Source organism: Manis pentadactyla, chromosome 16 (assembly GCF_030020395.1).
Source record: "Manis pentadactyla isolate mManPen7 chromosome 16, mManPen7.hap1, whole genome shotgun sequence".
Lineage (NCBI taxonomy): Eukaryota > Metazoa > Chordata > Mammalia > Pholidota > Manidae > Manis > Manis pentadactyla.
In genome coordinates, this window is record NC_080034.1 from 5,202,268 (window position 1) to 5,226,876 (window position 24,609).

The window sequence follows — 24,609 nt, forward strand, 5'->3', positions numbered from 1 at the left end:
ACCCGTTCTTCTCTGGATGGGTTGCTTCCTGTCAGCACTGGGGCTGCTTCCATCATTGGCTATTAAGACTAATGCTGCTACAAACACACGTATACAAATGCCCTTTTGAATTCCTGCTGTCAATTTTTAGGGGTATATATGCAAAAGTAGACATGCTGGATCATACGGTGATTCTTTGTTTAATTATCTGAGGAAATGCCATGCTGTTTCTACAGCGGCTGCACCATTTTACACTCACACCAATAGTGTAAAAGGATTACAATTTCTTCATACCTTGTCAACACTCATTATTTTCCAGTTTGCTTGTTTCTTTGTTTTAACTTTAGTAGTCATCCTGTTGGGTGTGAGATGGTGTGGCTGTGTGGCTATATTTTTAAATACCAGTTGGGCTGACAGATGCAAGAGAAAAAGGTCACTAATTAAACTGCTTTCTTGTCTCATCAAAATGGTTTCCTGCATTGAATTTGAGCTGGTTGTGACTTGCTTGGCTGGCTGACAGAATGCAAGGAGGACAATTCTGGGAAGCAGAGCAGAGTCTCAATAGGCATAGAAGTTGCTCCTAGCGCCTTCTTGGAAATCCGCCCTGGAGCCTTCAAGTACAGACCCACAGTAGTCAGACGTGAGTGAGGCCACCTTAGTCCACCCGGTCCCCGCGGAGATGCCTCCCAACCACAGCCACAGGAGTGGCCCCACGAGAAAACAGCAGAGGAGCCACCCAGGGACCCCAGACAAAATCATTGCCCAGAATTGTAAGCAAGGACGAGCTTTGGCTTTAAGCTGGTAAGTTTCGTGGTTTGTTGTGTCACAGCAGTTCGTCGATGGCGCTGAGGCAGCGATGTGCTGGGAGGTGCTCCCACCTGTCACAGACACCACACACGCAGCTCTTCTCGGCTCCACAGACCCCACGTCTGACGACCTCATGTTGCCACATGAAACTGGCCATCCTGTGAGTATTTACACACTCACATGCGGGAATCAGCCAACAAACTGGAGCTTTTTTCACTGAGAGCTAGTAAGCATTTGTAACCGGGCAGGAGGTGCCGTCTTTCAGATGCCAATATTAGCAGCTATCCAGTGGCGAAGGAACAGACGAGGAAACCCAGTGAGCTGGTGACGGACAGTGGGAATGATGGCAGCCCCTGGTCCTGGCCACTGAAGCATCTGGAGCTGCTGCAGCCGTTGGTGTCCACTGTCGATGGGCCTCACTCGTGCTGACAGACGGCAGCTGGTTGTGTGTGTGCAGGTGACACACTCTGAGTGGGTAGGACTCTGTTAGGCCCAAAGGTTGCTGAGTTATTGGCCACAGGGCCGACTGCTGGTGCATGGGGCAGGTACACTGCATCGGATACAGGATATTTCAGGCTATAGGCTGCCTCCCTGACAAACGGCTCCTAAAAGCGATGTCACAGAACTGTCCAGTTTGTTTCAGTCATCACAATGCGAGAGGAGGCGGACAGTACACTGTGGGAAGGTGGCTTTGCATCCTGAGGCCTGCTGGGTACCCGGTCTACCCCCACGCTGCTCCTGCGTCCCGCAGGGGGAGGTCCTCGTGGGTATGCCGAGCCGCTCACTGGCATCACACCCGGTGTCTGGTCTGCTGACAGGTGATGAGAGCAGGACGCATGATTCCTTTTTATGGAGCACACACTGAAGTTGTGTGTATCACTTGTGCTCACATACTGTTGGTAAAACTTACATCCTCCACCCAAGCACATGGGGACATTTGTTTCAAACTGAGCACCCACGTGTCCAGCGACATTCAGGAGCTTAATCTATGACTGAGGCAGAAGGGAAGAAGGGTGCTGGGGACGATCACCAAGCTCTGCTGCACCAGAAATGACTGTGATAGAATCATCCATTCATCTAAGAAACATGAGTTCCACCGTGTGGGTGATACTATTTTAGATTCATGGATCACAGAGAAGAAAGACTCAGTAATGGCTCTCAAAGTGCTCACAGTGTAAGAGGCATCTGAGTAGGTGGGATGCAATAAAAGGTGAAATTATAACAATACAGGGAACAAAATATCATGGGGTCACAGAAGAAAAACCAAGTAACTGCCTGAGGGCTCTGAAAGGCTTTTACTGAGTGGAATGTAAATAGAGTCTTAAAGAAAAAACTAGGCATTCCTCAGGCAGAAAAAACAGGCATTTAAGCAGAGCAAGTCTCCAGACATCTGTGGAATGTTCCAGATGGGCTGAACCTATAATGAAACCTAAGGAAACCGAAGGCTCAGAAACCCAGCCCTCAGAATTGTGGAGGGAAATGTAGATTGAAGAAAAAAAAAAAAACCAAAAAGCCGTATCACAAATTTATAAAAGAAATGGCTTAGCGTTAAATGTTTAAATCATGCATTTATTTTTGAAGTTGATTTTAAATGCCATTTAAAAATGTAGCCACAAAATGTGACTAAGCTTTAAATGTGGGAGTGTGAGGAGGCTTTGTCTCCTGAGGCCTTCCTAGATGAGGCCACACTGACGCACTTTCCCGTCCTTGTTTCGTGATGTCACTTGTAAATATTCTCTCAGAAGACATTTTCTGAAATAATAATCCACAAAGCGAACCTCTGCTTAAAGTCTAAATGTTTTCCACAAATTTAAGGGCATTATACCCAATTAATTTAATGACAAATTTACATATTGCATTTTTTGGAATGGTATCACTAGAGTTATTTTTATTTTATTTTTTTACACTTATTTTATTTTTACACTTATTTCCAGAATTCAACTATATAATTTTCTTTTTAATCAGAAGTCTTAAAGAAAACAGTTTTTCATAGATCTGTGGAGAGGAAAGAATTCTTTGTGGTCACACATATTAGAGAAAATGATACTGATTTTGAAATAGACAACTTCATATGTTTTACTGAAGCACACCCAAATTCATTTGCTTGCACAGACTGATTACTTCTGTTTGTAATCAGCTCTCTGAGTGAATTCACTCCCCTCTCCAATTCCTGTTGTTGAAATAGTTTGTAGATAGAATTAATATGGCAGCACATTCTTGAATTCTTGACAATCTTTTAAAAAAGGAATCAGATGTCAATTATATTGTGAACCCTGTTGGATAAAGTAGAATTTCCTGATGTTTTACCAGGACTATGAAATAATAAAGCCATTAGGAAATTTGTACTTTGAAAGCACTAGTTAACTCTGTGCTATTACACCCTGGCAGCTAAAACAATGCAGTTTGTCTGTGTGACTGTCACAATCATTTCTGTCCTTCTGGTAGAAACGAGGTCTGGGAACCAACGGGCTTCTACTGAGTTGGGTACATATTTGGAAATGGGGGGAAGGATTGGGTGATTCTCCAGTTACACAGTGGAATAAAGGTTCAGTATGCCTCATGAGGTGGAAGAGAACCAGTAAGAAATCGCCTTACTCTACTCAGTAATGAGTATTAATGCATTATGGAATTATATTTTGCAAGACTTGGGAGAAGCCAGGCTCTGCATTGCTGCAAGCTTCTGCATTCTTTAAAATGCTGACAAAAATTTGTTTGTAATTCAGTAATCATCAGAAACAATCCTGAAAATAAATTAAAATGGAAGTAATTGAAAAAATTAAAGAAAAATGTAGTTTTTATTTATATATTAATGGCTATCACATTGCAAATAGTGGGCTTTTTAAAAAAAAGTAACTTTGTAAGAGCAGTCAGTGACTTCTTCACAGATCTTAAAAAGGATTCATAGAGGTATCAATCAGGCAGATTGGCTTATGCTGTGAAAACCAACAACTACAAAACTCTCAGTGGTTTAAGAGGGCAAAATGCATTTCTTGGGCACACTATATGCCTCCTTTGGCTTAGCGAGGCTGACCAGCAGAGGCATCGTCCTGACATAAGCTTCCAGGATCACAGAAGAAGGTGCCAGAGAACATGGCATGCCATGTCCGGGTTCTTACTGCTTCTGCCTGCAAGTCACACAGAGCACTTCCACTCATGTTTCACGGGCAAAAGACAGCCACAGGGAGACCTCTGACTTCCAGGGGCAGACAAGCCAAATCGCCCCCGCGTCTAGAATGCAAGCGCTCAACGTCTGTGACCGGCACTGATGACTAATGGAACCTGCCCCCCAGGACACTCTCCTTGCCGCACGCAATATCCACTTAATTTCCCCAGAAGGAAGACAACCTAAAAGGCCATCTGATTTTTAATCAGCTTCAAAGTCCAGGGCTTTGAAATAATTTGTATCAAGTCCACCATGGGTTTTTGGTTTGAAAATCGGAAGAAAGTGGTCTGGCCCTAATAAACACTATGCAAGTAGTCGCTGAGGCAAGAGATGGTGGGGATCACACGCTCCCCTTCTAGGGCTGCAGTCCGCTGCCCTGCAGTCTCAGGAGCAGGCACCGTGGGGGGCGCTGACCGAGGGAGGAGGGCGGAGGGGAGCGGCCCCTCACTGGCCTCCTGTCCACTCCCTGCAGGGGCTTCTTCGGGTCCTGGGAACTCCTAGGCCGCGACCCCACGGCTGCACCCTCGGGGCTGGGGGGTCCTCTCCTGGCTCCCGGCCACTGGAGGACGGAGGTCCAAGGTCTGCCTATTTAATAGTCATAATCTTCTGTAGGTCAAACTGTTAATACATTAGTACTCTAAGTCTGCAACTCCTTAAAAAGCTTAGTTGTGTTTTTATCTATTCACTTACAGGCAGTTCCGTGTGGTGCAACCGAACGCAGTGTTGTTAGATAGATGCCCCGCACTCCAGATTTAACTATAGGTATCTTGAACCTCTCAGGTGTCCAGTGCATGTCTAAAACTTAAATCTCTTCTCCCCAAGACGTTACTGAGCATCACATACTAAAATCAGAGAATTTAGCAATGGGAAGGCCACAGCCCTTAGCTGATCCATTCTATGGAGCTGATGTTTCATTCAGCTGTATTGAGAAGTCTCCATGCAAAATCGGCTGGCAGGTACCAGATTTCTGAATTCTGTGTCCTTTTCATTCCTGCCAGAAAACTTGCTACTTTTCCCTGAACACATTTCTTTTCAAATGCTGTAAATAGCACTTAATCCATGCATATGACTGGGATGCCTCTGTATTTTCCTTCTCTTCATGGCCAAGTAAAAATGCTACCTACCCTATGAAGATTTTGCTTAGTAACCTAGCCAGAAATACTGTCTTTTATAAACCTTTATAAACTCCTAAAGTAATTATTTTGTTTCTAACAAATATAGCATTTTCTATTAGATTTTCATATTTTACTCTATAGAATTTATTTTAACACTTATTTTTTGCCAATTAGAATAAAAGCTCTTAGAAGTTAGGATAATATTATATGTAGCCTTAGAAATACATCAGGAATTCAATAAATGCTTCCTGAGTGATTCAGTGAATATATTAATGAATGAATGATATATAAATAAATGAATACTATAATTTTATCTTCTTTAGAGCAAAGATTATTTCTCTTTTTATTTCCCCAGTATTTCCTAATAGTGTCCCTTGTATGTCACAAAGTGTATTAAATTATTAATCTGAACTAGACACTATTTTATAATGTTTAAGTAGAAAATTATAATTATTGGTATTTCCCACATTTAACATTTTTAATGTTCCCAGAGGTTATTGAACAAAGAAATTGACACTGAAGTAATTTTTAACCAAATTATTTTCAAATGTCAAATATTTATGTTTGGGATACAACAGCTGGCATGCTAAGAAGCCTCAATCTTGTATGTGTGTACCTGTCATACCGACTAAAATCAGTGTTATAGATTTCTAACAAACATTCATATTCTGTAGCCTAAACTAGAATAGTCATTTTATTTGTTGATTGCAAATATGCATAAAGGAGGCAAATGCAATTATGTTGAATTTTTGATATATGAGCCATCAAGAAACATCAGCTGTCCATCCATGACCAGATGTCATCAAAAGGACTTTGATTCTGATAAAAAGACACTACAAAGTATTACTAAGTACTTTTAAATGATTTACTTTTGAGTCACAGAAAGGATATAGTCCAAAGTTTCATTCAAATCCTTATAGCACAGTTTAAACAAATAATATCTTGATTAGTAGAGCATTTAAACACAAATAAAGTTTATTATGCTTGAAGATCACAGATAACATAAACTTGGAATTTATCCAAATACACTTGTAACTAGAGTTTAAATTAAAACAATGTAGCTCCTTTTTATCAACTTATCTCAAATTTCCCTTTCACTAACAATCTCTAAGAGGGTTAAAACATGGCCTTTCTCTATTTAGACTGATAACTAACATTTTCTGCTAACCATTTTATGAAAATCAGCTCTATATCAATATTTATTTTGATGCCCAACCTCTACTATGGGACATGAATGCATCAAGTTCTCACTTCTCCCCCATCTGAAGATGTTTGGAGATGAGTATGTGCTCCTAAGAGAATATACTGAGGATGTGCTTAGTAGTCACAGTGTCTTGATTTCTTGCTTCCAATTTCTTCATAAAAATCGTTCTTGTGTCAGAGAGACAAAGCATTGAAAATATTGCTCAAGAATGAGCAAATCCAATTCCAAGAGTTACCCAAGGAAAGATGGCGGCTTCCTGGTCAAAACTGATGAGGCACGGCCCAAAGATAATAAACTACCTTCAGATAGCACTATGCTGCATAAGCGTGTTGCATAAGTTAGCAAATAATGCCCAAATTCCTGCCAGTAAAGGATTGTTGGAAAAAAATCTGTGAAAGAATATACACAGCAGTCATTAAAACAGGAATCTTCAGTGAGCATCTGGGCCTCACAAGATCCTTGGAAAACGGCACAACTGGGCCATAGACAGGATCAGAGTTTGGGAAGTAGCCTGGCAGCTGAGCTTCCCTCTCAGCACTGGGGTGATCGCCCCCCACTTCTTCTGCTTGGCTGCTGCATTGACTGGCATTTCTTGCCTCTGCTTCTGTGCCCCTGCCTCCAACCACCCTTGCCGTGGTCCTCCTGCCTTTGTGACAGGCCCACAGGCTCCCTTCCCTCAGCTGCTGCTCATTAATTGCTCTTCCTCCCCCCTGATGCTTGTCCCCTCCTTTCTCCTTGGGGTACTTCGGCTTCCTCCCCATCACCAGCCACTCACTCTGACGTGTTCAGCTGGGATGCCCAGACTCCAAATGCAGGTCTAGGTCCAGGACACAGGAAGAGGGATGAGATGCAAACCGGAGGAGGGGGAACCTCACCCTTGGGGCCGGAGGGGAAGGAGGTGGGGGCACCGCAGCAGGCTGGGAGTGGGAAGCAGAGAGGATCGTGTCTGATGACCTCTGTCCCCTGCACGGGATCAGGGACAAGGCCTACTGACGGTGGGGGGCTGGGACTGATGGTGTGGGACGTGCAGGTTTGGACGAGCTCGGAGGGGAACGAGGGAGGAGCCAGCAGCAGGTGAGGACGCTGAGGGCAGGAGCGCTGAGGCCCGGGCGCAGGCGGGCCGAGTGCCAAGGCCGCTTGGATCATGTGATTCATTCTTGATTGTGTTATTTGAAACCCGGTCACCCCCTGGCCAGTCCCCCAGCAGTTTCCTGGGTAGGAGGGATGAGGGGGGGTGGAGGTATCGCTCGGATCGGCCACCTTCGCTGAGAAGGAAGAAGCGCCAGCAGATGGGGAGGTGGGGAGGCCAGGGGCTGGAGACACCAGGGAGGGAGGTGCTGACATGGAAGGATGGGCGACCTGGATTGGAAAGTAGGACACGCGGATGCCGGGGGCCCGTCGGGGCGAGGCTGTGGCACGTTGTGTCGGGGCGAAATGCAGCCGCTTCCTCGCAGCCCTCCTTTCCTCTCTGCGTCCGGGCCGGTCTTCCGACGTGCCTTGATCGGTGGGATGCAGACGAGGGGATGCGGGGCAAGTCCTGGAGTCCGGGCGTTGGGAGGCCTCCTGGCCTCCGCGTCCCCCTCTCGGAGCACTGTGCGGGGGCTGCCGCAGCACGAGGCAGCCCGAGACGGAGACGAGGACAAGAGAGGCCCGGCGTCCCCGCCACTCAGCCAAGCGCCGCCTCCGCCCAGTCCCAGCCATGTGCAGCCACAGGAGCGAGCCCAGGGGACACTAGCCTACAGACTGAAGAAAAATAATAAGTGTTTGCAAAATACGATGTATTTTTTAAATAAATAAATCTAGCATGTGTGAGGCCCAGCGGGTAACCCAGAGCAAGCAAGAGACAAGGTCAGAGAGGACACGGGATAAGGAGTGATGGTTGTGCTTGGAGATTATTGTCAGGACTTGGACTTGAAGAAAAATGGTGCATAAAGGAAATAGAAAATGCTGCATCATTTAAATTTGCATTCAGCCTTCCACGATGACCTCTCCTTGCATATGGCAACATATTCTAACAAAGAGCTAGGTTCTGCTAAAATCAGTGCAGCAATCTAGCTCTAACTTTTGAGGCAGCAAGATAAATGGCATATTATTTTATTTTTATATTCAATTATCTATGCCTAAAAATATAATAAAATGCTGAGTTTAAATGTGGCCAATATGACCTCAGTAATGCATTCTGCACAATTCCACCTTAAGGCATTTCCTTAACATCCTTGCTTAAAACCAAAGGGTTGTCAGGAAGAGCTTAAATAATTACAGGAATGGAAATAAAAGAGACTATTAGTAAGAAATTATAAATCAAGATAACATTTGAAGGTACAGAACTCAAGAGTCTGGAAGAAAACAGATGCTCAAAAAAATCACTCCAGCGCGATTTTAACTCATTTCTCCAAGATGCAGGCAAACCTCTGTAGTCGGGTAATATATTAATGTAATTAATTTTATGTGTTATGCATTTCCCCGATTGCCCTAAGATATTTTGTAATTCCTTGCCCTAGAAAATTTTGCTGATAGCAAAGCAGAAGTTGCTTCAAATTCGCATTTTACACAAACTTTTATGTTCAAATTTTCCCCAACTGATGTCTGGGTGTTGTTTTTGGGGGAGCTCTCATCATGCTGGGAAGTCAGGGAGGCAGACAAAGGGCAGGCGCGTTGGTGAAGCAGGAGCGCAGAGACGAGGTCCCTGCAGCCCGGCAGTACAGCTCTGGCTGAGGTCGGCACCCGTCAAGGTGATGTGACCTCGAAGCCAAGGCGCGCGGCTCGGCAGGGAACCCAGACGTTGGTTCAGCGCTCCCAAGGCCACCAAGGATCGGGGGCATCCAGCGGTGCCCCGAGAAAGCGGACTCATGCCACGGACCAGTCCGGGTCATTGAGTCTCCCTGGGTGAGCTCCCTTCAAACCGCGGCGGCTTTTACACAACCCGAGGGGAGCAGGAACCCCGGGGTACAGGGCCTCGCACAGCCGTCGATTTATATAAAATGTCAACTGCAGATTCATGTTGGTAGGTGGACTGTCCTGAGCTGACTTTCCCAAAAACACCTCTGAAGAACCTGGGAAGGAGGCAGCCGTGTGCAGTTCAGTAACTGCCTCACCAGCTGGGAAGCAAGAAGAAAACTGGGGAGGCTGACAGCCTCCAGGAGCTCCTACTCGGTGCTGGCACGATGGGGTGTCTCTGCGGCCTGGGGGACGGAGGCCAGAGGTGGCAGCCCAGGGAAGGTTAGGGAAGCTTTGGGGATGTCTAAGGAGACGGGTTTGTGCGGTGCGAGCCAAGTAGGTCCCCCTGGGCTCTTCTTTTCTTAGCTTTGCTAGGCCACGGAAGAGTTCCGAGGGGCAGCGTGTGTGTTTAAAGCTCTCCATCTTTCCTTCCGTGGCACCTGCACTTTGGCCTTGTCTCGACTTTCCTGCCTGCAAGGCGGTGAAGGATTTCTCCTCTGAGCCCCATGCATGCTGTGTATATAGTATTGCTTTTTACACTTAAATGCTGATCCATTTGGATTGTATCAAGGTACACAGTAAGAAATAGGGATCCAAAAGTTATCCAGACATGCCCTCGCTCACCCTTGTAATCACCTACTGATATGGAGATGGCTACTTCTCTCCATCCCTTGGAAACACCTATTGTATGGAGATGCACTAAGGCCAGGCGAGAGATTCTGGAAATATTGCAATTGTTACCTACAATTAATTAGTCTAAAATGATACTAAATATGACTTATAATTACAGGCAGTTTATTCATTTGGCAAAAAAATATGTTGCAGCGCAAACCGTTTTGTGTCCTTAGGTGCAGCAGAGAAGAAGACAGACACCAGTCCTCACCCACTTGGAGCCTTTATTTTCATTAGTCAGGTGTGTCTGTGCCTTGGGGACTCTGCTCACCTGATCTTTGGACATTCTGTTCTTCTAAGTCCAGGGTGGGCAGAGAATTCTAAAAAAGTTTGCTTGTATTTTGAAACATCTTTTAGTTATAGAAAACTATATAAAAATCATTAATTTCACTCATCAAGGGCTGTGTTTGAGAAGAACAATGTCAATTGTGTTATACGAAAATATATCAATGAATAAATAAAACATTGTATTTTACAAATAATGATTAAGATCTACTAGAACCAAGTGTGTTGAGGCCAGCTTATTTAAATTAGCCAAGTATCTAAGTATCTCATTGCCTACACTTCTTAGGTATTTATTCCCATACATTTTTTTTCTTTGCCCTCAAAGCTGCCACGCCCACACCCCTCCTAGCCCTGTGCCCACACCCCTCCTAGCGCTCTGCCCACACCCCTCCTAGCCCTCTGCCCACACCTCTCCTAGCCCCCACCCTGGAACCTTTTCAACCAAGGAAGGAAACGTTGGTGTGGTGTCTCTGCTCCCAGATGGGAGTTCTGAGAACCCAAAGGAGACAATTGAGACCAAAGGGCCGAATGCAGGCTAATTAATTACTATTTGAAGGGGTGGAAAAACCCATTTGTAATATAGAGGTAAAATTTAATTATTTAGGCAATGACCTTACTAACCGAATTGAAGCTGTTCCTGACATGCACTGACTACTGTATACCTGGCATTATGTAAATTCATCACACTTTGCTTTCTAAAGTAACTTTATGAATAGAAATAACTGCTCCTGACTTCTAAAACCCAGTATGGTTTTTCAAAAATTTTTAATGGCCACACAGTAGGAAATGCATTTTCCATCCATCATGATGCAAACACATAACACACATATAATGGGAATTCAAACAGAAGCCTCACAGAACAATACTCTCCTTAGCATACACAGCCAGATGTGTTCTATTATCTCCTATTCTGTTCTATATTTTCTTTATTTTATGAAATCAGTGACACTTTAATTTTTGCTCACAAGTGGAATTCTCAGCTGGCTGTGGCTCAACTACACACTGTCTTCACCCAGGACCTCAGCTGATAGAGTAGCTTTGATCTAGAACATTGTCCTTTACTGTGTCCATAGAGAAACTGAGACAGGGACCGTGGGTGTAGCCAGAGTAGGATGAGGGCCTCCGGAGAAAGCAAGGCAGGATATTTGCTGTCAGAGCAATGTAACTGCATGCAAGGAAACCCCCTACCAAAGCTCTGTGTTAAACAATAAGCTCTAGGGTCATTCTTCAGTGAGATCAGTTAATATTCCCCAGATAAAGAAGAGTAGCACATGTTTTTATAATGCTAACCATTTATAATCATGTGTAAGATTCACTGTAGCATGCTAAAAGGCCCAGGCCTATGTGCTGTCTTTCCTCCTTCAGATCTGATGAGGTGATTTTGCAAACTGGGCAGCTAATTTATCAAGTAAGCCAAGGCATTAACAACATAGTAAAAGACATAAAGGATTCCACCTAAAAGACAAGATTGCATTGTAATACCCAAGAAGTTAAGACCTTAGAAATTCTTAACTTATTCTTTAGCAAACAATACCTCAGCCCGCCTTAGCGGCTGGGCAGGTGGCCTTGTTTGATATGCCCCCAGACCAAGATGCTGGTATCTCAGGGAGAAATCATCAGAGTAGGAAGTTGCTTGTGTTAAGTTAATTCTAAATATTTAGGGACTACTTAATAAGTCCACACCCCTAAGCTTTTCTCATGTTCCCCAAAATCCTCAACTGCCTATAAAACCCCTACACAACACACCACCCCGGACTCTCTTGTCCCCTCCTGGCAAGAGCCAGGAGCTCTGTCCTCTCACTTTCTCTCTAAATAAAAGCCTGTACCTTCCTCTCCTACCTTGAGTGTTTGTGAAGCTCATTCTTCAGCTTTGTGAACAAGAACCCGGCATCAAAACCATATGCTTGTTCTTAAGACTTCTGCCCAGAAATGAAACACATTTCACTCCCGTGCATTGGCCAAGGCAGCCAGGTGGCTGAGTCTGATGTCACCAGGTCGGGGAGGCACAGTCCTCCTGCAGAGACATTTAGCAGGCATTTGTGGAAAATAATGCAGCTTACTCCAGAGCTTTACACACATACATAATTTCTTATAACTCTTAAGGCCATGTTTATGTTAGACATTATTCACCCAATTTAAATGATGATGAAAATGAGGCTTGTACTGCATAATTATTAAATAACAAAGGCTGGATCCAGAGCAGATCTGTGACATACAAATCTATTTGCATAACCTGCACATGTTTTTTTACCATATCCCAAATGACTGAGTTTTCTCTTACAAAGATCTCCTAAAACCTAACAATTATGGTCAAGAAAATACAAACTTTACAGTGATGTTCCTAGTGTATCATTTAACAATAATTATAAAAGATTCAGATCTACAGTTTGGAAAACATTGTTTATGGAAATTCAAAAAGGTTCAGAATGTGGAGAAATATCTTTGTTTTCCATATTGGCTGATTCTATAAAAGTAATATTACATTTAGAAACTAATATTGCAGAGCCGTGAGATACAGGAGTTGTAGAAGTAACACTTCTACACACGGTGATAGTTAAGTCTTATTTCAGAAAAAAATTTTGTCCAAATTAAAATTGAATTATGTTTTGGCATCTTTATTGAAAATCATTTCACTTTATAAGCAAAGGTTTATTTCTGATTCTATAACCTATTCCATTGGTCTATATGTCTGTCTTTATGCTAGTACTACACTGTTTTTATTACTGTGGCTTTGTAGTAAGCTTTGAAATCAGGAAGTGAAACTTCCAATTTTGTCCTTTTTCATGATTGTTTTGATTAGAGGTCCATTGAGATTTCATATGAATTTTAAGATTGACTTTTTCATATCTGCAGAAAATGTCATTGGAATTTTTATAGTAATTGCATGAATCTGCATAAAATTTGGGTAGTATTAACATCTTAAGAAGATTAAATTTTCTAATTCATGAACATGGGATGTTTATCCATTTATTTATTCTTTTCTTAATTTCTCTTGGCAGCGTTTTGTAGTTTTCAATGTACAAGCCTTCCACTTGCTTAATTCTGAAGCATTTTATTATCTTCATGCTGTTGTAAATGAAATCATTAATTTCCTATTTAGATTTTTCATTATTAGCATAAAGAAAAAAACATGTTTTTGTGTGTGTGTGTTGGTATGTATTCTGCTACTTTGCAGAACTTATTTCTAACCATTGTTTCCATAGAATCTTTAGGGTTTTCTCTATATACCATCATGTCATCTATGAAGAGAGATAATTTTACTTCTACCTTTCCAATTTGAATGTCTTCTATTATTTTCCTTGCCTAATTACTCTGGCTAAATTTCAGTAAATCTTGAACACAAATGGCAAAAGCATTCACCCTTGTTTAGTTCCTGTGTTTACAGCAATAAATTTCCCCCTTATCACTGCTTTTACTGCATCCCATAAGTTTTGTTATGTTGTGTTTTTGTTTTTATTCATTTGTATTTTCTACTTTCCCTTGTGATTTATTCTTTGACCTATTGGTTCTTTAAGTATGAGTTTTTTTAGTTTCCCTAAGTTTGTGAGTTTCCCAATTTTACTTGTTGTTAATTTCTAACTTAATCCTGTTGTGGTTGGAAAGGACATTTGCCTGTTTCCTGTGTTTCTAGATCTACTTAGACCTAGTTTGCAGTCTGACATATGGTCTGCCAGGGCAAAATGTTCCATGTGACTCAAGAAGAATGTGTGGTGCTTGTTGCATAGAGTGTTATGTCTTGATGGTTTACTGTGTTGTTCACAGTCCTTAATTTCTTTACTGATCTTCTACCTGGTTGTTCTACCCATCATTGAGGGCAATATTGAGGTCCACAACTATTATTGTAAAGATTTCTCTCTTCATTTCTGTTTCATATATTCTGTTTTGAGATGATGTGCAAATACTTATACTTATTCTAAATCTTTGATGTATTAAAACATGTTTCATATATAATGCCCGTCTTTGTCTCTTGCAAACTTTTTTGATGTGATGCTTCTTCTGTGTAACACTAGTAGAGTCATGTTCCCCTGGCCACCTTGTGCATGGAGTATCTTTTCCCATCATTTCACCTTCAACCTATTTGTACCTTTGGCGGTAAAGTGACTCTTGTAGACAGCATATAGTTGGGTCTTCTTTTTTAATTTACCCATTCTGTAAATCTCTGCCTTTTGATTAGAGAATTTAAGCTATTTATAATTAAAGTAATTACTGATGAGGTACTTACTTCCATCATTTCAATATTTGTGTTTTATATGCCCTATGGCTTTTTTGTCCCTCATATTGACATTACTCCCTTCTTTGTGTTTAGCTAACTTAAATTTCCACTTCATTTCTTTTTGTGTATACTCTCTGGCTATTATCTTGGTGGTTACCATGAAGATTTTACTTAACATGCTGAAGTTATAACATCCTAAAGTTATTACTTTGCATGTAAACATCCTAAATCTAGAACTTTATAAATATAAAGTTATAATACTCAAGTTAGAATTCCAATTTAAATTGATAACAGCTTATCTTCAATAGCGTAAAAAACTACACTACCATGCAACACCTTTCCCATCACCTTTTAGTTATTGAAAACATAAAATTAGTTCTTTCTGTATTGTGTGACCAAAAACATAAACTAATGATTATACTTTTATGTGTTAGTCTCTTAAATCATGTCAAAAACAAAAGTAAAGCTACAAATCAAAGTTATGAAAAAACTTTTTACAATTGTCTATGTGTTTGCCTTTACCATAGATCTTTATTTCTTTGAGTTACTAAGTTCCTTTATTTCAATCTGAAAGACTTTCTTTAGCATTAAGACTTTCTTTAGCATTTTTTGCCAGGCAAGTCTACTGGTAATGAACTCCCTCAGCTTTTGTTTATCTGGAAATGTCCTAATTTCTCCATTTTTAAAGGAAAGTTTTGCCAGATACGGATTTTTGGTTGATTTTTTTTTCTTTCATCACTTTGGAATGTTAACCCACTGTCTATGGTTTCCAATGTTTCTAACCGTCTGCTTATTACCTCACTGCAGGTCCTTCTATGGGATAAGTTACTTCTGTTTTACTGCTTTCAAGATTCTTCTTTGTCTTTCAGCAGTTCCTTATAATGTGTCTCAGTGTGTGGGTATTTTGAGTTTATCTCACTTGGAGTTTTTTTAACTCTTTAGATGCTTACATTTTGTCATTTCATTAGATTTGGGTATTTTCAATCATTATTTCTTCAAATAACCCTTGCTCCTTCCTTTCTTCTCCTTCTAGATCTCCCACATGTATAGGTTGGTTCACTTCATGGTGCCCCACAAATGCCTTAGCCTCTGCTCACTTATATTCAGTATTTTTTCCCTTCTGTTCCTCAAACTTAAATAAATACCATTGCCCTGTCAACTCAAGTTCACTGATTCTTTCTTCTTCCTGCTCTAATCTGCTTTTGAAATCCTCTAGTGAATTTCCATTTCTGTTACTGTACTTTCCATCTTTAGAACTGTGGAGGAGAGTTCTTTTTTATGTTTTCTCTCTCTTTGACATTTTTATTTTGTTCATCCATGATATTCTTGACTTTGTCCATGTCTTTTTTAAATCCCTTTGAGTATTTTTAAGACAGATGTTTTAAAGTCTGTGTCTCATTAGTTTTCCATCTAGTCTTTCTCAGGGCTGATTTATGCTGACTGATTTTTATCCTTTGAATATTCCTTTTTTAATGTTTCTGTGGATGCATTGTGCTACTGTTGTTAAAAACTGGACATCTGAACTGTTTAATGTGGTAACTGGAGAGGGGATCTCCCTTCCCCGGGACTTACTAGGATTTTTTGGTTTTGTTTTTTGTGTCTATTTTATTGCTATACGCTTTCTCTGAACCAAAAATAAGCCTGACGTATAAACTTAAGGTCTCCTCGGATGTTTTCTGAGCCCATACATTTCCCTGGGCATGTGCAATGACTTTCCAAATTTCCCTTTATATATAATTGCTTCTGAATGTGGTATATCTTAATTGTCTGGCTTCCAAAGAGGAAAAAGAGAAAAATGAAGGGGGGCAAATACAGGCAGCAGATCTTTAAACCCCCTGGAAATCACATCAGCAGGAAGGGGAGGGGTCTGCAGCAGTGGTGGTGAGGTGCTGACAGGACTGCTCATCTGTATGTCAGCACCTCCACCCTCGCAAGCACCAAGCAGCATCTGAGCACTTGGAAGGCAGGATCCTCATCTCACCCTGACCTCTGCCAGCTGCAGGGGAACTGCTCCAGGAGCATTTGCATGGCTGCCTGCCATGGGCTGTGGTGTGCGGGATCAGCATCTGTGACTGCCCTAAAAGCTGAAATCGACCAAACTTAAATGCACCTCACCATTCAAGTCTTCCCCTTGATGTTGTAGGCTCCTAATAGAATGCAGAGTTCCAAAGTAGTCACATTTGACTTATTTGTCAAAATTTGTGAGTTGGCTTCCTAATACATGGCATACATGGGATAAAGAAATCATTTTCTGGACTTCTTAAAATGAATCAAAACAAGGACTGCACTCAGGGCTCACGCTTGTCTCTTAGTCTGGGAAGCCCTGGAGTCTTCCAGCCCTGGCCGTGCTCTGCCCTCACCCTGCAACAGCCTTTCTTTCCCTCTAGAGCTAACCTAGGACTTGTTGCATAAATGATTAAGGAAATTTACTTTATTTTTCATTTTCCCTAAAACTTTAATTTACAATATTCATTTCTCTTTCAGCATCATAAGGGAAAGGGAATGGGCTGTCCCCAATGCAGAGAACCTTGAAGTATAGTTCTTTTGATTCTGTCTCCTTAATGTCTCTCTGTCCCGCTTCACACCAGGATGACTGTGGGGCAATCCCTAAGCCGGCCCTTACTCATCGCTCTCCTTAATGGTTTTTAGTCTCCTTATTAAAAATACTCTCCTGTTCTTTGCATTATGTATGTGGCATTACGATGATCTGTTTGTTTTGTCTACTGCCAACAGTGTTGTGTCCTAGCCTGAGGACAAGGATTGTATCTTTTAAAAATCTGTTTTGCAAGTATCTTGAACATAAAAATTCTTTTGAGGTGAATGAGCAAACTTTGTGATTCATTTCTAGATTGTGATCATTCATATGTATTTATTGGGATACAACTGTCATTCATTATTCAGTGTGATGGGGATATAAAGGAGGACAAAACAGGAAAATTCTCATTTCCATGGAATTTAACATTCCACTGAAAGTACATTAACTTATCTTTGCTAACATTAAGTAAGACCAGCCACCTGCTATTCTATTCTCCCTTCCTTCTCACTGACAGAAACCTGTGTTTTGATAGTGGCAGTTTAGTCACACAAGAACTCCTTTGTCATTTTCCCTGAAGCCCAGGGAGGACATTTATGTAGAAGAAGTTGTTGAATGAGAGTCTCCAGGAAGGCTCTTCAAGGGGCTGCCCCACTGACCCACGTTGCCACTTACCTTCTTTCTTCCTGGGAACCAAACGTGATGGCTGGAGCTGAGGCCACCCTCTTGCTGCCGTAAGGACAGAAACCGTGCTCAGGGCAGTGGAGAAGGATGATGGAAAGAGGCTGAGGCACTGACCTCATCACAGGGCCACCGCTCTCCCTCTGGACTCTCTGCCTCAGCGTTTAAGTGAGAGGGAAATACCTCCCTCTGTTGTTCAAGACACTGGTCTTCAGGTGGTAGTGCTGGCAGCTGAATTCAATTCCTGGCAAATGCAGGAGATGATAGGGGCCATCAGATACATGAGAGGGACCGACAGAGGAAACACAAGGGAGACTGGATAGATGCTGTGAGTGAAAGATGACTTGTTGCCTTAGTCATAAGGAGATAGAGAGGAAAGCAGGTACAAAGGAGCTTCCAGATCTTATCTGAGGAAGCCCTCAAGGGAGAAATCAAAGACAGGATGAAGAAGGGGTTGACAGCAGGTTGGAAATAATGCCAGACATGGGAATATTGAGGGAAGTTTTATTTGGTAAGGAAAATCTCAAGCCAGTTTGGGCAACTGGTACTGAGAAACCAATGAAATATCCATGAGGTGGCCTCTAAAGACATTAGGGAACGCAGTGCACAGAGAGGTCTGGGTTAGAGCCTCACATCCAGCACCCGGTGCACGCGGACTCAGGAACTCTCAGCATTACCATGGGGGTGGGAAGTGCATGGGAAGGTGTTGGAGCTCTGGCCCTGGAGGGGCAGCGACCACAAAGAGGAGCCAGAGAAGACAGCCTTCTGGGCAGGACAGCCAAAGAGCTCAGTGTCATGAACTAAAAAAAACAAAGCACTGCCTTTATGTTGCAGTACATAGACATAATGTTTCAAAGTCAGGAAATCTTGAACTTCCCTATTTTTTGTTCACTGCAGTTAGCTATCCCTCTGAGAAGTAAGTCTGTAAAGGAATATCAGGCCTGCAGAAGTAAATGTAAATGGCCCTACCTGCTGCTTTAAGACTTGTGTTGTACACGCCTGCTGCACATCAGTAAATTTGATCTTACTTAGATTGTAGCCTCTTTGAAGGTAAAGGCTAAAAACTCCAGCTTAAAGAATATTTTTAATTACCAAATTTCCTAGCAAAATCTAGTACCTAGCTGGCTCTGAAAAATTTGCTACTTGCATCTTTGTTGATACACCCAGGACGTGGGGTGGGTCTGCGCTTGGCTGACAAGACGGCGCTTGGGGGATTCTCAGACCGCTGATGCTGAAGTTCGCATGTAACTGGCTCTACAATTTGGGATTCTTTAGAAGGGAAGTATAAATATTTAAAAAGGAAAGGGTTATTACTGTGTTTTCTTTGATTGATAGAAGTGAGGAAGGAAAAACCTGAACATTTAAAGATATTCAATATGTTCTGCCATAAAACCAACTGAAATGACTTCAACTACATTTACTCCAGATTGTCTGGTAATCAATCTTTCCCAAGGTGAAATCTGAAGTCGCATGGACTCTACGTTATTATTTTAATACATGACAAGATTCCAAGGGACGCAACTTCTCCTGCACACCTGTAAGAAATCAGTTAATGACAAAATAAGCCAATTGCTATTAAAATGGGCCCAAGTTTTAGCCACAGCAAGTTGCCTAATTTGTGGATAGAAGAAATCTTTCTCTAAAATGCTATGACTTGGAAGTGAGAATTTTCCAGCCTTGTGCCATAAAAAATAACAATGGCAGAGCCCAAAAGATATGCTTTTTCTTTTGCCTCAGGAAACTTGAAAACCTGCAAAAACTGCATTTACCAGAGGTTCACATGACTTCTACATCATAATCCATTCCCCGTACACAACCGTAATCTGTTTTTCACAGGGCTGCTGTCTTGGGCCCCAGGTGCTTCCTAATATCAGCCAACACGTTCTGTGTTAGTTCACATGTCTGTGTCCTGCAGCGTCCCTGAGCACTAGCTCCGTTAAAAAGTAAGTGAAAATACGAAGATTTCATCTATACCATGGAAAGGCCAGTTTTGTTTTATTTGCTTATTTGTTTAATTCTTTTTTGCCTAACCTCTTGGGTAGCAGTAACATTTATTACTGGGAAATTTCCTTTGATATTTAACTTAAATTTCCTGAAAGTATTTAACAGAGTTATTTAGTGTTTAGTCATTTCTGTAGAGCAGAAAGTAAGGGCTCAGTGCTGCATTCAAATCTCTGCAGGGTATCCTTTTTATAGCAGTTAAGAAAGGCAAAATTTTATATGTTTTTATGCAAATATTTTAAGCCTCTATCACCAATTCTTCACAGCTCTTTCCCAGCCCATTCAGCTGTGCTTTTTGACGGGGGAGACCCCTCAGCAGACCTCTTGGCAGCTCCCATGTGCTTGAAAGAAAATGGTTTCCACTGGTGGGAGTCTTTTAAGTCAAAACTGGGACAAGCTGACTATCAGTAGGAAATGCTAGAAAATGGTACGGAGAATAAAGTCTCATTATGCTCTGTCAGTATATGTTAAAATGATACCCACTTTAAGTCCACAGTTTCCTGTACTCTTTAGGAAGATTTCAAAGAGGATATTTAAATGCATGGTTTTTTCAATATGAAAATTAGCATGCCATGCTGTAGATGAAAAATCATTTTCTTTCTTCCCATGTAGCTTATTTGTACTGCTTTTGTTTGCAATACAAATGAGGACGAATACTTACCTTCCATGTTTCAACTCCGATAATTTTCAATAATGATGATGAGATCAGTCTATGAGCAGTGGCCACCAGAGAATAGTGTATAGATCTGCCTTCATATTGCAAATGCACAGACATCATGTTCCAAAGCCAGGAAATCCTTGAACTTTTATGTTTTCCTTCACCCCAGTTTGATCCTCCTGTGAGATGTCTGTGAAAGAAGATTAGAACTGGAAAATCAAAAGGAAATGGCTCTACATGGTATTTATAATACATAAACTTGTAAATAAACCAAACAAATGAACTTTGGAGAAAAAAGATGACTTAAAACATTAATGGGAAATGATGTACTTACTCATCTTTTCACAGAGAGTGCAGTACGCCAGCAGGTTTAGGTGCTGAAAATAAAATGACAAGACAGAGAACTTGTCCTCCTGGAAATTAGCTTAGTAATGACAGTGATGTCTAATAATTAAGTACGTACACTTCATGCATCAAGATGCCTGAGGGAATCTCTGTGATGGGAGCAGACCTGCATTAGAATCCTCTCTGTTTCACTATTTTTGGTGCTTGAATAAGCTGTGGGTCTTCATATATAAAGATAAATATCAACTGATAACACAATCTTCTCTGCCTTCAGATTTATGTCTGTATCCTGGAAGTTTACACAACAAAATGTTATAACATTTTCAGACTTTTTTTAATGGCTGTGTGTTGACCATGATTTTAATCCGATAAAAAAGGTCTGGCAGAATAACAGTAACTTCAGTTAACGGCTGTTCACAACTAAAAGTAAGAAGGAAAATGGGTCTTAGAAACATAGAGGATCATTATATGAGGGCTGATGACTTAAAGGCAGATCTGATGCCAGGACTTAGGTGGCCAGGAAGCCACCGTCCCGGTGAGGAAGAGCAAACATGGTGGAATGGTGGAAATAACCACCTGTTTCAGCCATGGTCAGGCAGGTGTTTTCTTGGCTGCAGCTGAAGCCAGTCCTTAGGGTTCAGTGTAAGTCAGAAGCATGTGTGGATTAAGAACCTTTCAAACCATGACATGGATGCTAACATGGTGGCAACATGGCTGCACTGGGCCAGGTGTGACAGTGACCCAGCCTCGGGTCCCAGGGGACATCAGCGGGCATCTGCAGGAGGCACAGAATACAGAGAGTGCTGTGCCCACAACGAACGTGGCATTGGGCTGCAGCGAAGGAACTCCAGGGAAGGCTCTGCCTGAGGTGAGGGTCTGACCCGGGGCAGAGGGCGAGTCCCGTGACCGTGGCAGGCCCTCCGTCCTGGCTTCCTCCTCTCTGTGTCCTGCCCATCCAGCGCGCTTCCCAGTCCCTCACGGTGTTCACTTCTGCCCAGTATTGATCCCCGTGCAACACCGGTGCATCAAGCAGTGAGCCTTCAAGCAGTAAGCATTCTTCTCTAGCTTGGAAAGGGCAAAATTAATGAACACCTTTGGCATTTGAAGACTATGAAACTCGCCTAAGGTCACTAGAGAGGAGCCCTCGTGGGCCTTGATTAGTAACTTTTCGCTTAGTCCACTGGGTACCTGTAGACCTATTTTTGTCAGACTTTCTAAAGAAATAAATTATTTATTTCCTAATTATGAAAAGTTATTGTTTCAGCTGCTTGTTAAAAATGGCCACAGAAAATGTATCAACCAGTGAAGTAAAACCATATTCACTGAACATAAAAAAAAAAATGGAAGATTTTCTTTTGTGAAGGGAAAGAAAAAAAAGGTGGTGGGTTTGGGAAAGTAAAGATATAGATAAAAGATATACACACATCTTTTAAAACCAAAGTGAAAACTAGTAGAGATTTTAAAAATAGTTGGCTGCATTCTTCAGAGAATTTTGGGAAAAAAAATTAGCAGCATAAGAAAGAAACCTTAACAAACAGCTCTTCAGTTCACCCTTACAAAGCAAACATCGAATGTTTGAAGGTTTTGTAAATTGTTTCCAGACCCTGGGTTGACTGAGTTCTTTTGCCAAAATTAAGAACATTGTGAATGTAGCACAATGCCTAACAGGACATAGAAGGTGAAGCAGTCTCTCTCTCAGGAGTATTGCCAGTGATCTTGCTGTTCCCTAGAAATAGAGCAGGGCAAAATCAACTCCAAGTCCTCACTTATTACTGATTTTTCTTTGTTCGACATATAAACTTTCCTGCTAAGAGCTCTCCAGAATGGCCAGGAGTCCAGGGAAGGGGACCACGGAATAGAGCTGTTCAAAAAGCTTTCAATTAGAATTCTAGAAGCGATGCCATTGAGAACAGTACTATATTACTAAGCACCACATTTTTCTCCTCTCAGTGCATTGAACTAAAAGAAACACAGGTGGTGTGAAATGAAGGGCAGAGCAGGACCAGAGCCCATCCCTGACTTATGCCGGGCTTCCTCTCAGCACCCGCCACCCCGACACGGTCTGCCAGCCAGCACTAGTTACCTTCTTCCTCAGCCTTAGTCATTAAAGACAATGAATATCATCTTATATAACAAGTGCTAAATTATGAAACTATTTTAAGGTTTGGAGAAAATGAATTAAACCCCTTACAGTTTATAAAGGATGCGCATGATTTTCCTTAAAAAATGTTGATTGTATTGTCATGTGCAGATTTCAGGAAAATGCAAATAAAAATCAAAATTCAAAGAAACAGCAACTGTCTAAATAAAACGTAATTTTTCCACCCTGCAATATGTGGTGACATAGTATTTTGAATGTTTAATGTAGAGTTCTTTTGTTCAGCAGGAGAGATGTACACTGTCTTTTAAGAGAAAACGAATCAGATCTTGGCAAAATCCCATTTTTTGTTAAAGAGAGCTGGTATGTGTGGAGTTTCTGCACCCTCGGAATGCACGGGGAGAAAAGTATAGAGTGGGGCACAATTATAGCGGTGCTCTCTGCGTCGGGAGGTTTTTTTTTTTAAGCAGATCTTAATTTTTTTCTTTCTGTTTTATTCTTGACTTTGATTAAGAGAAAAATGCTATTTTAAAAAACTGATATTGTAGAACTTAAATTCAGAGAGAAATTTGATGTTCATCCAGCCAGTCTGCTCCTTACAGGGCGTGGCTCCTCAGGGGAAGGGCAGCAGCCCTGGCGTCTGGGCAGGCCGAGTGGAAAGCTTCCAGGAAGAGAGGTTTCGGGTTTTTTGGTTCAAGCCTCCTCCTGACTTGCAGCCCCTCTTCAGCGCCCCTCGCCCTCCGTAAGGAGTCAGTGCATTGGGCAGGCGCATTCTTTAAACAGCAGGCCTCCCAGTTCCTCAGGACTGCTTCGTACCCAAGTGTTTTCCAAGCCTCCTTAATCTCTTGGAGCAGGCATGTGGGGCAGGGTGGGGACAGCAGGGAGGTGAAGAAACCGAGCCTGCTGACCCCCTATCCTGCACAGGCACCAGGAGGCGCCTCTTGCAGACACCCCATTTTTTGCAAGTGTCTCTCTGAGGCTGGGGATAGGTAGCATCTTATGTTGGGAAAGTAAAAACATGCATTCCTCCTAGTCTAAGAACACAGAATTCTGACTCACCTGCTGTCAAAATGATCTTTTTAATATCCAGACACCTCCAAATGGTTTTTGATGGACTCAAAACTAGACATCGTTGAATTGAAGATAATACCTGGAGAAATATTTTAAAATTGACTTTTTCTGTAATCCACAACTAGCTCCATAGATTTTAAATATTTCCACTGTTGGGTTGTCAGCTACTAGAGCACTGGAAGGCTGAGGCGTTTCTCCTGGACTCAATCATGACACCTGATGTGGTTACGTGACCCTCAGTGGTATTTCCTGGGCTTGACGCATGCTGTGCTATCTGGACATTCACACCCACAGCCACACAGACCCTATCAGAATCACACATGTATAAATTTTCTTGAAACAGGCATATCAGAAAACTAATATTTCAAAATATCCATATGGAAAAATAAACAACCCATAATTACACGTTGGTCAGCTGACATACACCCAGGACATGAGTGAATAAATTCACAAAGTATTCTATCCCCTGTGGATGGGGACTTTCTTATAGCCTTATTAATATATCAGCTTATAAATTAATTAAAGAAAATTACCCATAGTATCTTCAAGGGATCAAATGGGCACCTGCTGGTTCCAGTTAAGGTTTTTAAATACTTGGTGGTCTCAGTTCAGACTCCAGAAGTAAGCCTTGGTCCCCTGAATCTTCTTGGCCAAGGAAAATACAGTAATTGAGAAGTGAATCTGACTGTGCAAAAAGAGTGAGAAAAATTTGATCCTTTGGGAAATATTAACTCATGCACGTTATAAAAGTAGGCAATAATTCAAACTGCTATTTTCTGGGATCCTAAAAACATCCCACAGAGGCCCTTTTATCTGGGCTTTCAGACAAGCTCAGCACAGAATGGAG

The 24,609-nt window shown here is 41.9% G+C and overlaps 1 long non-coding RNA gene across 1 annotated transcript in view; it reads left to right on the forward strand.

Annotated features, from left to right (window-relative positions):
- LOC118912746 (uncharacterized) overlaps positions 1-23,092 on the forward strand; it is a 45,936-nt gene extending 22,844 nt beyond the window's left edge. Inside the window, exon 3 of the long non-coding RNA XR_005024901.2 lies at positions 22,544-23,092. This is a non-coding gene — a long non-coding RNA (uncharacterized LOC118912746). The remainder of the gene's footprint in view (positions 1-22,543) is intronic.
- Positions 23,093-24,609: the final 1,517 nt, after the last annotated feature.